Consider the following 15,697-nt stretch of genomic DNA (forward strand, 5'->3'; position numbering starts at 1 on the left):
AAATGTGATGTGTCTGCGGATACCACTCTTATTTTACTGCTCAATGTATTTATACACCTGCCCCCATCCACATGTAAATATTGGACTATAAATTGTGCTTTCCTATATTATACTTAAGCCAAAATTCTTTATTCTATTTCATTTACTTCATGTTTGTATTATCTTGTATTATTTCTTATTGTTCTTGCATTGAGGAGCCTGTAAGCTTTTTGATGGATGATGTACTCCATGCCCGTGTATATGCCATTTGTTTTGTTCATGACAAACTCAGAACTTGATTTGACTGGCATCCACCCACACCAGTCGGTTGTTGGAGTACACCCACACTATTCCAGTACAGAAAAACTTCCCTTTAACATACTTCATTACCATTTTTGGAAGGAAAATAATTTCACTCATATTGTAAGTAATTCTAGGTCATTATCTAGAAATCTGAAAACATTGGACCATTAAACATTGCTAATGAGGTTGTCAATGTCAACATTCAATCGCTGGCAAATTAAACTGGCCTGTTACCAGAACTTGATCAGTGACTTGGTTGGATGATATGTTTCTACATCTGTATGGTAAACCAAAATAATTGGATTGGATGTATGGGCAAACTAGAGCAAGTTTCCAGTTACTTCCTTTCAACTCAGTGAACACAGTTCAGGAGAGAGCTTGGGATGCGTCGCAGCTCAGTGGTAACCAACAAGGGTTGGAGTACAAGGACTCCGCACAATATGTTAAAAATGGATTACATTTGTATAGTGCTTTTCATAGAATCTCAAAACACTTCAAGAGCAAAAAAAACATACAAGCAATAATGTCATTAAAGGTGAACCAAGAGGCTTTGAAAGCTGCATCCTCCGAAGATGGAGAGGGTCAGTTCATGGCTTGAGGTACAGAGTATGGTTGATGGGGATTGAGTCTGCTGAGAAAAAACTGATCTCAGACGCACTAGGCTGACCTGGTCACAGAGCATTCTGTATTATTCTGTACATAAATCCGAGACACTCCATTTAGTACATGTAACTTGTTGTAAGGCACAGTACGTATTAATTTGTGGATGTACATACCCCTTTGTATGACATGTCACAAATTACAATTCATGTTACGAATTTGCAGAACATCTTACAAATTCTAGCTAGGGTTTAAATTTAGGCGTTAGCTAACCATAACCGTTTAACCTAACATGCTAATCATCTAAAAATGTATAGTAGTTGAAAAGTTGCCAATGAACTAAAATGCTGAAGTTGTCCGTGATAGTTAAACTCACCTTTGGGTTGCTAGACATTTGATATATACACACACCTTTCTTAAGTAACCATACCAAACGTAACATCTAATTCGAGTGTCCTGGAATATGACTATGTTACGTCTAGTCTAGGAGACCAGGCTGACTAATGCAATGTAACCTTACTCCATACTCGCAGAAAAGGATTCCAGTACAACCTATTCTCACTGGCTGTTTTAAAGTATATGTCCTACAACACCAAAAGGCTTTCCAGTCATCCATGAAGGGAAGATAATGTCTGCTCTCAACCCGAACTGAAGGAGGCCTATAACAAAAGGCTGCAAGACATGTGGACAATCTCATTAGCATACCCCTCTTTCTCCCTCCTCAAAACCCATTGGATGAGAAAGCCAGAGGTCCAACCCCTCTGACCTTCAATAGATTTGAGACTGCTATTGAGCTCTTCCCAAGGTGGTGGAGTCTATTTCTGGAATCTCTAACCAGAGTAATACAGAGGGCATGTGAGTACACCTGTGTATGAGGGGGAGATCAATTTGTAGGCTAGCAATAGTTTGATTAGGGAATAGTTTCTTACTCCCTTTATGACAGGAAATACAGGGAGTCATCTCATACGAGGTGGTTACCATCTTGTCATTGTCCTAATGCAGTCATCTTTATCATGGGTGAGCACCGACAGCTAAACCTTACACCATTCAAATTCCCTCAGAGCTCCATAAAGCAGGGATGGGCAAAAAACATATTCTGAACTCGAGGGCCAGTCGCTCACAGGTCTGCGATTCTACTAATTTTGCCATTGGGCAGAGAAAATAGGTTTACAGCTATTTTGATGCAAATCTAAACATTGACAGGGTGGCGATGTTGGTCGTAATAATAGCTGTAAACAACTATTAATGGGGATTCGGTCAGTAATCACTAGATAGCTGGCTAGACATAATCCAAAAAAAGTTCTGCCTTGAGTGACCAACAAGAACTGCTGACAACCAAATTTTGAAATTGAACCATGTGCATTCTACATCAGTTCCTAAAAAAAGACATTTCTGGCCACATTTCAGTTGAAATACCAACATGTGAAAGCAGAGTGACACTAAAGAGCTTTAAAGTACAGAAAACTAACAAAGTGGCAATATGTCAGACTTTTATTCACAAGAGCATTTAACTAGGAAGTTAGGATCTCAACATGTCCAGACACATACAACACATTTACACTGATGTCATTGGCGACATGTTTAGACAAACGTTTGCATTAATCAAAAATGGATTGAATGTCTTTGCTATGGGTAACATCTAATGAGTGAATATTACCCAAACTTGCATTTGGTAACATGATTGCTAATCAAGTCAGTATTACCCATTGTGTACATTAGAACTGCAACACTACATGTGAAGTGGACTTGAAACCTTACTTCCTTCCTCAGTCATCCGCACGTGTCCATCGATCTGGCAACAGCCGAGCTGATTGCAGTCAGGTAGGAGGCAAGTAGGAGTGACCTGAAAAAGGCTCACACAAGAGTAAATACAGCAGATGGCCGTGAACACATCTGGGTACTGTGTATACAACCAAGTCGACCAAAGGCAAATTACTCCATATCGGCTAGTAGACTACACCTGTAGTGAGGTCAATGAAATGCAACCAAATGAAGTCAAATTGCACCATAGAACCTTGAACTTGGATGACTCCACTACCTGCCACGTTTACCTGTTGGTGACGCAGGTTTACCTGGGATACCTTAGCGGTGGACCCAACTTCACCGAAGCGACGCGGCGAGCGAGCGCTCCCTACTGACAGGCAGCGTCCGGTGCGTCGCTGTGAGGACAAGGAAAGCCCAAAATGTAACATGATTGTGCAATAGACCATAGTCAAATGAAATTCAAAATACATTTGTTAACGTTTAATTTAAAAACGTTTTCACAAAATAAAAATACAGGCAGTAATTAACTAGGGTCTTATTTACAATATACATCTTATTTACAATAACCGTATGCACACCTTGGTTTGCGAGGTTTAGAGTCAATGCATTGGTCAGCTCTGCCAGACTGGTTCAAGACTGATCAACATGATCCAAAATGGAGATACATTTCGTCGAAGTCCCTCTGTTGAAAGTCAAGAGAACTTTCACACGCGCTACTGGGTGAAAGAGATGCGCTAGAAACAAATGAAACTGGGTGCGACTTGAACTGGTTGGAACTGGTGTCGATGTGCATGTCGTCGTATACAATGTCCATCAGATACTGGGTTGTGTTCTTTGGCGCCATTGCGCCTAGTGGTCGTGTAATTCTGCCGATATTCTCGTATATTCCCATATACGTCATCTCTTCGCCGTTGTCGGTCAAAAGTTGTCCTTGGTTGACCAGTTTAGCGAGTACCCTCTTCTGTTCGTAACGAATGTATTTTTTGAGAGTGGCTTTGACAAGGTTGGTGCGCCACCGTTTCAGGCCTTCCTTGGAACTCAAATGGAGAAGTTTCCTCAGTCTGCACTTTGAAAGTTTACCAGATCTTCTGGAGCAGCATGGTTTCAGTACTTCGAATTCCACTTCAGTTTCCATGCTGTCCAAGCACATTTCACAAAATGTTAAAAAATAAATCGTGTCTGTGAGTTAGCCGTTTGTAATATCAACACAGCCAGCTAAATTAACTAGATAATTCACAACTATACAGCTGGGTAAATTCAACTGAATCAAATAAAATGTTCGAGGAACAAAAATTCAAATGCACTTAACGTTACAATGATGCGTCTTACGACCAAAAATGTAGTCAAAAGATTAAAACGCCACGATCCACCTCTCTGCAGTATCACAAAATGGAATGAGCCGTAAAACGTTGACAGCACATCGCTATCTTCTGAAAAGGAAGTTCCCATGATCCTTTGGAGTAAAAATATCTTCTTCTATGAGGTTTAACGGCGGTTGGCATCCAATTTGCTGCATTACCGCCACCTACCAGAGTGTGAGTGTAGTGTTGGAAGGCAGGGTGTTTATTGCTTGAAAAAGGCAAATGTTTTAATAAACACCCTGCCTTCGAACACTACACTCACTAATTTCAAAGTCATATAAAATCAAGTTAACACCCCCCTACTCCACTAATTAAATGTATTTATTCCTACCTCATGCCATCATCCTGAAAGGATGGGACATCACCACTTAACACACCCTGTAACTCTTCTGATGTCAAGTCTCACACACCCACATACCTCTCTGCAGCTGCCACCACAACCTACATTTTCTGGGGCTTCCCTTCCATCCCTGCAGTACAGTTGATAACAATTTCTACAAACGCTAAAAATCCAATCTTACTGAAACGTATACCACTGTTTGGCTTATCCCTCTGTACTGGTATAGCTAAACTAGTCTCAACACTCCTCCCCATTAACCCATCTTCCTCTACTTTCTTCACTGCCTCAGAACTTCTGCACTACTCTAACCCTGGAGACCTCAACCTGCCTCTCTCGCACAGGACATTTCTGATCCCCAGCTCCATGGGCACCCCTATAATTAACACATTCCACTACTTTCCCCAATACTACACATTCCTTTGTCTCATGCCCTTCTGTACACCTTGGCCCCTCCCTCCTACACATGTCCATAAGCTTGACACCTGTGACATCGTAATGTATTCGGCTCGTACAGGATCATTTATATCTCCTAACTTCACTTTGTCGGGCAAAGACTCAACTTCAAAACTAAAACGAACAGACCATGACTCTTCTGTTTCCCCACTCCCCACCCGGTCTGCGCCACGTCAAACGACGAGCATCACATACACCGGGAATCTTTCCCCTCAGCTGGTCAACTTTTAGATTTACTGCTACCCCAGTTATCACTCCTTTCATTGGTGCCCTTTTCTTGAGAGCAAGACAATTCACGTTCTTTGCCCCCATTTGTTTTACTCCGAGCGCCTTCTCCCTCTGACAACTAGACCCCGTCTGGTTACCCTCACCGATTCCACATTACCCAACTCTTTTTTTCACCCACTGTGAAAACACAAATGAATCAACCAAAAGGCAAGAGTCCACTTTTTCCATAAACTTCACTCCTACTGTCACAGACTCATCTTTCTCCTGATCCTCGGTGCCTACCTCGGTCCCAGATAACTTCCCCACACCTCCCACCTCCGATACTTCACCCTCATTCACTTCCATTTCTCCTCCTGTCTTCAGCTCCCTCTGCTTACACATTCTATCAGTCCTATTTAACAAACCATCTACTTTTTCCCACCATTTTTATCTGACTCAAGCTCACCCTCTTCTTCCCTCTCTCTCTTAGACCTCCTCTCCCTCTCTTTTCCCCTCCATTCCTCCCACGTTTTCCAAGAATACGTCTCCTTATGATAATACTGCACTACTCCTGACAACCATCTTGTTCTCGGGGTAAAAACAGTCGACTTCTCTGTAATGTAAAGTTATTAGCGCCACCTATACAGGGTCGTCACTAGTTACCACAGCCACAAAGTCATACACCTAGTGTATTTCTACAATTTCTCTTCTTAAAGTGTGATTTAAAACCTAACTTTAATCACACTGCTAACCGAATGCCTATCCTTAAATGAAGTAGCATGCTCAGATTCCTAATGACGTCTCAGATTTCATTATTTGCAAACAGGGACAGTTTCGTTGCAAACAAGACACACCGATTTGGCATTGGAGAAATAAACTCAGTAAAAAAAGAAATGTCCCTTTTTCAGGACCCTGTCTTTCAAATATAATTCGTAAAAATCCAAATAACTTCACAGATCTTCATTATAAAGGGTTTAAACACTGCTTCCCATGCTTGCTCAATGAACCATAAGCAATTATGGTTGTGGAACGGTCCTTAAGACACTAACAGCTTACAGACGGTAGGCAATTAAGGTCACAGTTATGAAAATGTAGGACACTAAAGAGGCCTCTCTACTGACTCTGAAAAACACCAAATGAAAGATGCCCAGGGTCCCTGCTTATCTGCATAAACTTGCCTTAGGCATGCTGCAAGGAGGCATGAGGACTGCAAGGAGGCATGAGGACTGCAGATGTGGCCAGGGCAATAAATGTCCGTACTGTGAGATGCCTAAGACAGTGCTACAGGGAGACAGGAAGGACAGCTGATCGTCCTTGCAGTGGCAGACCATGTGTAACAATACCTGCACAGGATTGGTACATCCGAACATCACACCTGCGGGACAGGTACACCAGGAACGCACAATCCCTCCATCAGTGCTCAGACTGTCCGCAATAGGCTGAGGGCTTGTAGGCCTGTTGTAAGGCAGGTCCTCACCAGACAACCTCGGCAACAACGTCACCTATGGGCACAAACCTACCATCGCTGGACCAGACAGGACTGGCAAAAAGTGCTCGTCACTAACGGTTTTGTCTCACTGGGGTGATGGTTGGATTCGCGTTTATTGTTGAAGGAATGAGCTTTACACAAAGGCCTGTACTCTGGAGCGGGATCAATTTGGAGGTGGAGGGTCCATCATGGTCTTGGGCGGTGTGTCACAGCATCATTAGAAGGAGCTTGTTGTCATTGCAGGAAATCTCAATGCCATGCGTTACTGTGAAGACATCCACCTCCCTCATGTGGTACCCTTCCTGTAGATTCATCCTGACATGACCCTCCAGCATGACAATGCCACCAGCCATACTGCTTGTGCTGTGCGTGATTTCCTGCAAGACAGGAATGTCAGTGTTCTGCCATGGCCAGCGAATAGCCCGGATCTCAATCCCATTGAGCACGTCTGGGACCTGTTGGATCGGAGGGTGAGGGATAGGGCCATTCCCCCCAACTTGCAGGTGCCTTGGTGGAAGAGTGGGGTAACATCTCACAGCAAGAACTGTTAAATATGGTGCAGTCCATGAGGAGATACACTGCAGTACTTAATGCAGCTGGTGGCCACACCAGATACTGACTGTTACTTTTGATTTGGACTCCCCCTTTGTTCAGGGACACATTATTCCATTTCTGTTAGTCACATGTCTGTGGAACTTGTTCAGTTTATGTCTCAGTTGTTAAATCTTGTTATGTTCATACAAATATTTACACATGTTAAGTTTGCTGAAAATAAACGCAGTTGACAGTGAGAGGATGTTTCTTTTTTTGCTGAGTTTATGATAAAATTAACACATAGGACTATCTCTCTGCCTATTCTGTCTGTAATTTCGGCAGTGGTGCAAAAAGTACCCAATTGTCATACCTAAGTAAAAGTAAAGATACCTTAATAGAAATGACTCAAGTCAAAGTGAAAGTTACCCAGTAAAATACTACTTGGGTAAAAGTCTAAAAGTGTTTCGTTTTAAATATACTTAACTCAGTATCAAAAGTAATTGTAATTGCAAAAATATACTTAAGTATCAAAGTAAAAGTATAAATCATTTCAAATTCCTTATTTTTCTTGTTTGTCCTTTAAAAAAATATATATTTTATGGAAAAAGCAAAAAGTAAATTATTTATCTACGAACGTAGTGAAGTAAAAGTCATCAAAAATATAAATAGTAAAGTACCAATATCCCAAAAAACAACTTATGTAGTACTTAAAAGTATTTTTACTTAAGTACTTTACACCACTGCATTTTGGTAATTTGTATGGCATTATAAACTATTCTGCTAATATGTAAAATTACGTAGAATTGCATGAAATGTTTATAAAAAGCTATCAAAAATCCCATGTTGCCATGTAATGCTTAAAGGACAAAGAACAGTTTCTAAAACTGCATATGTAAGGCTCTGGTCTGTCCAAGAAGTGATGGTAAATGATATAGACATGTTCTCTGCTACCCACTTTGTTTTAATGATTATTTTGGGTATAGGGGAGGTTCACTGTTATTGTTTTTTCTAGCGTCCAGAGACGGTTAGGTAAAATATTTACTGAAGAGAGCGCCATCCATTTGTTTTTAGTAAAGTCGAGCCATTCCAGCCTGGATGGGGGAAAAATCTGGTTATTTTGGAAAAAAAGTTCAGTTGTATGCAGGTTGTCTCTTGAGAGGTCCACCCCAAAATAGACAACACAAGAGAGCATAAGCAACATTTATATTAGTAGCAGATACAGTACATACAGTCCATACATATTCTTCCACCAGGTGGCACATTTAACTATCAGTATTATTATTGTGCCACAAGAGGGCAGCTCAGCAACAAAACTCAGTTCGTTAAGGGCTTGGCCTATAGGCTATGATTACATTGATCAGATATGTATTATTTTACGGTCAGTTTGTTCATTTCGTACATAGCCTTTTGTTGTGCGAACTGTTTCTGGCTGTGGAAAAGAAGCAATGCCCAAAATTGAGCAAGGCTCATAACAACCGATGAATACAACATGATTGAGGAGGCAAAGGTCTGGAATAGAAGCCAGTGAAAAGACAAGTACAGACATTAGGCCCCGCTTTCACACAAACAGGTTTACCGTGTGTTTTTTATTGATACTTTTATTATTACGTGGTACACACACACACACACACACACACACACACACACACACACACACACACACACACACACACACACACACACACACACACACACACACACACACACACACACACACACACACACACACACACACACACACACACACACACACACACACACACACACACACACACACACACACACACACGCACACACACACACACACCACACACACACACCTCAAAGATAGGGCTGTCTGTAATGCCATGGAATAATGGAATGTCAGCCTATTTCCTCTGCTCAAATCTCTACTTCTGCTCAATAGTCTAGGACTATTGACGACTATGCTGACTATTGTAATGTGTTTCACTGATTCTATATTCATTCACTCTATGGGTGCAGTGCAGTTCTGATATCACAATATGTCTTGGTTCTTGCATTCCTTGAAAGTTAATTTATAGAGTATATCATATATTTAGCATACCATTAAATGTTTTGTATATTTCTGGTGTACTTTTGCTGACCAAAACAAACCTGTTATCTGGCCAACTTCTTACCCTGATTTACTGACCTGTTATCTGGCCAACTTCTTACCCTGATTTACTGACCTGTTATCTGGCCAACTTCTTACCCTGATTTACTGACCTGTTATCTGGCCTTCTTGTTTCCCTAATTTACTAACCTGTTATCTGGCCAACTTCTTACCCTGATTTACTGACCTGTTATCTGGCCAACTTCTTACCCTGATTTACTGACCTGTTATCTGGCCAACTTCTTACCCTGATTTACTAACCTGTTATCTGGCCAACTTCTTACCCTGATTTACTGACCTGTTATCTGGCCAACTTCTTACCCTGATTTACTGACCTGTTATCTGGCCAACTTCTTACCCTGATTTACTAACCTGTTATCTGGCCAACTTCTTACCCTGATTTACTGACCTGTTATCTGGCCTTCTTGTTTCCCTAATTTACTAACCTGTTATCTGGCCAACTTCTTACCCTGATTTACTGACCTGTTATCTGGCCAACTTCTTACCCTGATTTACTGACCTGTTATCTGGCCTACTTCTTACCCTGATTTACTGACCTGTTATCTGGCCAACTTCTTACCCTGATTTACTGACCTGTTATCTGGCCAACTTCTTACCCTGATTTACTGACCTGTTATCTGGCCAACTTCTTACCCTGATTTACTGACCTGTTATCTGGCCAACTTCTTACCCTGATTTACTGACCTGTTATCTGGCCTTCTTGTTTCCCTAATTTACTAACCTGTCATATTTTCATTACCAGAGGACTACTCTCTTTTGTAGGCCTACAAGAAAATACTAGGTCTACTAGGTCTACAAGAAAATACTAGGTCTACTAGGTCTACAAGAAAATACTAGGTCTACTAGGTCTACAAGAAAATACTAGGCCTACAAGAAAATACTAGGTCTACTAGGTCTACAAGAAAATACTAGGTCTACACAAAAATGCTAGGTCTACTAGGTCTACAAGAAAATACTAGGCCTACAAGAAAATACTAGGTCTACTAGGCCTACAAGAAAATACTAGGTCTACTAGGTCTACAAGAAAATACTAGGCCTACAAGAAAATACTAGGTCTACTAGGTCTACAAGAAAATACTAGGCCTACAAGAAAATACTAGGTCTACTAGGTCTACAAGAAAATACTAGGCCTACAAGAAAATACTAGGTCTACTAGGTCTACAAGAAAATACTAGGTCTACAAGAAAATACTAGGTCTACAAGAAAATACTAGGCCTACACGAAAATACTTGTGCTAGAAAATACCCTTGATTCCTTCTAAAAAAGGCAGTGTAGTTGGTATCCCTACCCCTTGTTAGTGTTCACTCGCCCCATAACCCACCTCACAACGTTAATCATTAATTGAATAACTCATCATTCCTCATATACAGATATATTTCAGTATTACAGAAATACAGATTCACCTTCCCTCCCTCTCTTCATCCCTCTCCTCCTCCCCTGACTCCCTCGCTCCTCCCTCTCTTCATCCCTCTCCTCCTCCCCTGACTCCCTCGCTCCTCCCTCCCTTCCTCCCTAACTCCCTCGATTCATAAAATAAGTCTCAGGCTGCTTTGAGAGGGTGTGATGTGCTCACGATAACACGCTCTGTCAACTGAGCTGCTCTTTCTCTTCCTCTGTTTCTTCCTCTGTTTCCCAATACAAAGCATTGTCTCACTCTCACCTCACAGTCAGAGTTATTTTATTGTTTGACAGAAGAGACAGTTTTGTCTTTGCTTGTCATATCCACTTGGATATGTCCTTGATGACTCTATATCAGTGGACTTTTGAACTTTCCTGAGACAGTTGAAACATTTGATGTGGGTGGTTTGGCACTCCTTCTTTGCTCCTTTGGTCTTCATCTGTCTCTCTCAAATGTCTCTTTCTGTCTCTTCCTCTCTTCAACAACTATGAGATCAAGTTGCTTTTCATCCCTCCATATCTTTCCTCAATTGTTTCTCTGTCTGCTTCTTTCTTTCTCTGTCCCCTTCCTCTTCTACCTACCTCCCGTCAGCTCTCCTTCTTTCTATCTCAGTCCCTTTCCCTCTCCTACCTCCCTTGAATCATCTTGATTCTTTCTCTCTCTGTCTGCTTCTTTCTCTCTCTGTCCCCTTCCCCTCATCTACCTCCCTCAAATGTCACATCTCTCTGTCTTTCTCTCTCTGTCTGCTTCTTTCTCTCTCTGTCCCCTTCCATCCCTACCTATCTTTCAGCTCAATTGACTTTCTCTCTCTGTCTGCTTCTTTCTCTCTCTGTCCCCTTCCCTCTCACCACCTACCTCCCGTCAGCTCTCCTTCTTTCTCTCTCTGTCTGCTTCTTTCTCTCTCTGTCCCCTTCCCTCTCTCTACCTCCCTCCCTCACCTCTCCTTCTTTCTCTCTCTGTCTGTTTCTTTCTCTCTCAGTCCCCTTCCCTCTCTCTACCTCCCTCCCTCACATCATCTCTCCTTCTTTCTCTCTCTGTCCCCTTCCTTCCCTCCCTCTACCTCCCTCCCTCACGTCATCTCTCCTTCTTTCTCTCTCTGTCCTTTTCTCTGCTCCCTCTCTCCATCTCACCCTCTTTCTCCCCCAATTCATCTTGTTGTATATGTACACATGCTGTGCCTTAATTGAGGGGCTCCTGTCAACAGTGATCCGGACATCATTACATACTGTAAGTGTGGATGAAAACACTCAATCTAAGGTGTTATGCATCCAATGTTCCTACATACATAACATGTTAACACGCACGCACACGCACACACACACACACACACACACACACACACACACACATTCCACACCTGTCTCAAGGTTCACAGGTATACAGTTGAAATACAAGTTGTACCAGGCTGCATGTGCTCCAATAATTATGTTTGGTTGTGTTTGGACTTAGGGCTGCAGTAAAATAAACTGGTTTGGAGTTTTAGTCTGGTTTGGGGTTTAGAGTTTTTGCTTTGCACTAGCCTGGATCACATGTGACTTTACACCCATTTCTGGGAGGCAAAGATGTCGCCAAAACCATAATGATACACGATCATCTCAAGTCTATCAGATAATATATCATTCAGTGTGTGTGTGTGTGTGTGTGTGTGTGTGTGTGTGTGTGTGTGTTGTGAGGCGGGATGGGTGGGAGGTAACTTTCAGCCAGTCAGCAGTAACATAATCTTTCTCTGCAGTGTCACTGCACTCCAGAGGAAACTTCAACTGAGCCCTGTTCCCAGGAACACACACACATGTAAACACATGTACAAACACACCCACACACTTGTCATCCTCCTCTCGGATAGTTTATGGTCACTGATGCAGAGGAGGCTGTGTCAGCACATATGATGTGTCTGTGTCTGTAAAATATAACTGGCCTCAGATCAGCTTTCAGAGGCATATTGGGGAAGAAAACACTAGTGCCTCTGTACAGAATCATACTCTTCTAGTTGCTGATTCATTCATTGTCCCAATGTGTGGTTATGTTGCATATTACTGTAGTGACTGTAACACAATTTAAAATGTCTCTGTATGTATACTGAGTGTACAAAACTTTAAGAACACCTTCCTAATATTGGGTTGCACCCCCTTTTGCCCTCAGAACAGCCTCAATTTGTCGGGGCAAGGTGTCAAAAGTGTTCCACCGGGATGCTGTCCCATGTTGACTCCAATGCTTCCCATGTTGACTCCAATGTCCCTTGGGTGGTGGACCATTCTTGATACACACGGGAAACTGTTGAGCATGAAAAAAACAGCAGCGTTGCAGTTCTTGACACACTCAAACTGGTGCTCCTGGCACCTACTACAACACCCCGTTCAAAGGCACTTAAATCTTTTGTCTAGCCCATTCAACCTCTGAATGGCACACATACACAATCCATGTCTCAAGTAGAGATATAATCCCAAATGTCACTGTGTGTGTAGGTTAGTTACAGTTTTTTACAATCGCTGGGACCCATTTCTCAATACTTAGGTCACTTTTTCAAAACTCTTCACACAGTGAGCATAACAGCAGTCTATGTGGGCTAAACTGTGGATAATTTGTCATTGCTTTGGCACAAAATGCATTCAATGACTACATCTTTCAATTTTCATGAACTCTTTTCCCATGCAGACACAACCTCCATAAAAAAACTCTATGTACCTACAGGCCAATTTGCACATGTTTACATACTCTTTTCAAAACTGTTAAACTTAAGTTTAAAACCTCAAATAACACAACATTTAATAAGACATCAATTTGCTACATTTCTACAGTAATGCCGTATTGAAATATATTCCAAATCTAAAAAATGAAATACTATCAAAACAATTAGACCAACCACAGCTAATTCCCATTGTAGCTGAACACCTACCCAGGTGTTAGTCTGGGAGTGGCTGGGAGAGGAAGAGGAGTACGTATACGTGGTGGAGGAAGACTGAGAGGAAGAACAAGAGCTGTAGTCTCAGATGAGATCAGGGCTACGATAACTGATCATGTAATAAATCATGGTCTATCAATGAGAGAGGCTGGTCTGAGAGTGCAGCCAAATCTGCAACACTCAACAGTGCCATAAAACATATTGGAGCATATTGCATCATGTCTGTTACATTCCTGTAACATATACAGCAGAGAATTCTAAACAGTAGAGAGGTGTCATTCTTGTTTTGTAAAGAAAACATTGTGTAATGCAACCTGTTGTTAGTGTTGTTTAGGTCGTTGTTTGATGACTGACAACGTGTGCTTGTTGGGTGACAACCTTTGTGAGTGTTATGGAAGAACAAGTTGATTTGAGACATGTTTGAAGTGTTTGTAGTTTTAGGGCATTTTGAATGTGAAGTGAACTGCTGTGCCAAGCTGAAAGTTAGTTAGGAGAACTGTGTGAAGAGTTTTGAAAAAGTGACCAAAGTCATTAGAAACTGTAATAACCCGTCAGTGAAAAGGATCTAGGATCATCTTCCCATCCCCAAATCCTAACTCCATCCCTTAGTTTGGAAAATGCTAAACTGACCCAAGATCAGGATCTATGGGCAAATTAACCCTACTCTGTTGACAACCTAGCAAAATAGATAACCTAAGGTCACATAAGTTCACAGCAACTTCAAGATCAGATAAGGAAACTGTGACCACTGTAGTTACTAGGCTACATCATTTATTGGTTTGACCAATCAGGTGGATGTCTGCTGAGCCACCATTTTGGTTCTTGGGACACATGATTCATCTAACATAACCCACTTACCCCTCAGAGTAAGTGTAAACAATAGTTGAAGCGATCCTGTGTGTCTGCAGTACTTGGGTGGAAAGAGCATTTCATGTGGGGCAGTGGACAAGGAACAATAGGACCGTGTTCGTTTTATGAAGAACAGGACCGTGGTCATTTTACAGGCAGGCAACCCACAATATTTTGTTTTTAATTGTGAAGGAAAACGGAAATTAGCGTTTCTTATCAGACAAGTCTGTTTAGTCCCTCCCTTCCTGTTTGAGTAGGGTTTGCTCTGTTTGGCTACATGCAGGACCATTCATCCACATCAACAGGTTTATATTTCTATGAGTTTGCCAGTCAAGTTGCCATGGTCAGAGGTGCTGCACCCATTCTAGTGATTCTATTTCTATGCATCTGTAACAGTATAGACTTTTACATCCGTCCCCTCGCCCCGACCCGGGCGCGAGCCAGGGACGCTCTGCACACGTCAACAGTCACACTCGAAGCATCGTTACCCATCGCTCCACAAAAGCCCCTTGCAGCGCAAGGGGAACCACTACTTCAAGGTCTCAGAGCAAGTGACGTCACCGATTGAAACGCCACTAGAGCGCACCACCGCTAACTAGCTAGCAATTTCACATCGGCTACACATCCACCCCAGCCACTCACATGGATGGATGGAAATAAACTAGGGAAGAACATCAAAACCCTAATCACTGATTTCCTTTCTCCAATGCAGTCTATTGTTTTTCAAGTGCTCGCCTGGTCCCAGATCTATTTGTGTTGCCAACAACAAACCTAGAAATAATAATAATGTTATTCCCCACGGTTATTACGGCTTCCGGATTTGGATTCATTTCTGTATCGGTTCTCTGGTTCTACTAAGGCCTTTCTCTCTCTACTATCTCCTTTCCCTCTCATCTTGGTTAGATTCACCTGTCCAGATCTATCAGAATCCCTGCAAACAAAGAGTAGAAGATGAGCAGAGGAAGTCACGTAGGACTACTGAGGTACAACCCAAGTCTCCCCAGCCATCCCTCTGGAGAAGATGATTGAAATGCAGCCTAATAGGTTTCTCTGTACTGTGTAAGAGTATAGGACATGAGTAGAGGAAGCCACTAAGGACTATTTAGACACATACCAAAACTCCCCAGCTGTCTGAGAGGATTGAGAATGAAATACAGCCTAATATATTGAACAAAAATGTAAATGCAACATGTAAAGTGTTGGTCTCAAGTTTCAATGAGCTGAAATAAAATATCCCAGAAATGTTAAATATGCACAAAAAGCTTATTCCCTGTTAGTTACCATTTCTCACTTAACAATATATTCATCCACCTGACAGGTGTGGCATGTCAAGAAGCTGATTAAAGAGAATGATCATTACACAGGTGCTGGGGACAATAAACGTGT

At 41.9% G+C, this 15,697-nt stretch overlaps 1 long non-coding RNA gene across 1 annotated transcript; it reads right to left on the minus strand.

Annotated features, from left to right (window-relative positions):
* Nucleotides 1–2,358: 2,358 nt before the first annotated feature.
* On the minus strand, nt 2,359–4,070 carry LOC135515680 (uncharacterized). Its single transcript, XR_010451841.1, has 2 exons — nt 3,225–4,070; nt 2,359–3,041 (listed from the first exon to the last, which is right to left on the minus strand). It is a non-coding gene; the product is annotated as an uncharacterized LOC135515680 (long non-coding RNA).
* Nucleotides 4,071–15,697: the final 11,627 nt, after the last annotated feature.

Source organism: Oncorhynchus masou, chromosome 27, assembly GCF_036934945.1.
Source record: "Oncorhynchus masou masou isolate Uvic2021 chromosome 27, UVic_Omas_1.1, whole genome shotgun sequence".
NCBI classification, from domain to species: Eukaryota; Metazoa; Chordata; class Actinopteri; order Salmoniformes; family Salmonidae; genus Oncorhynchus; species Oncorhynchus masou.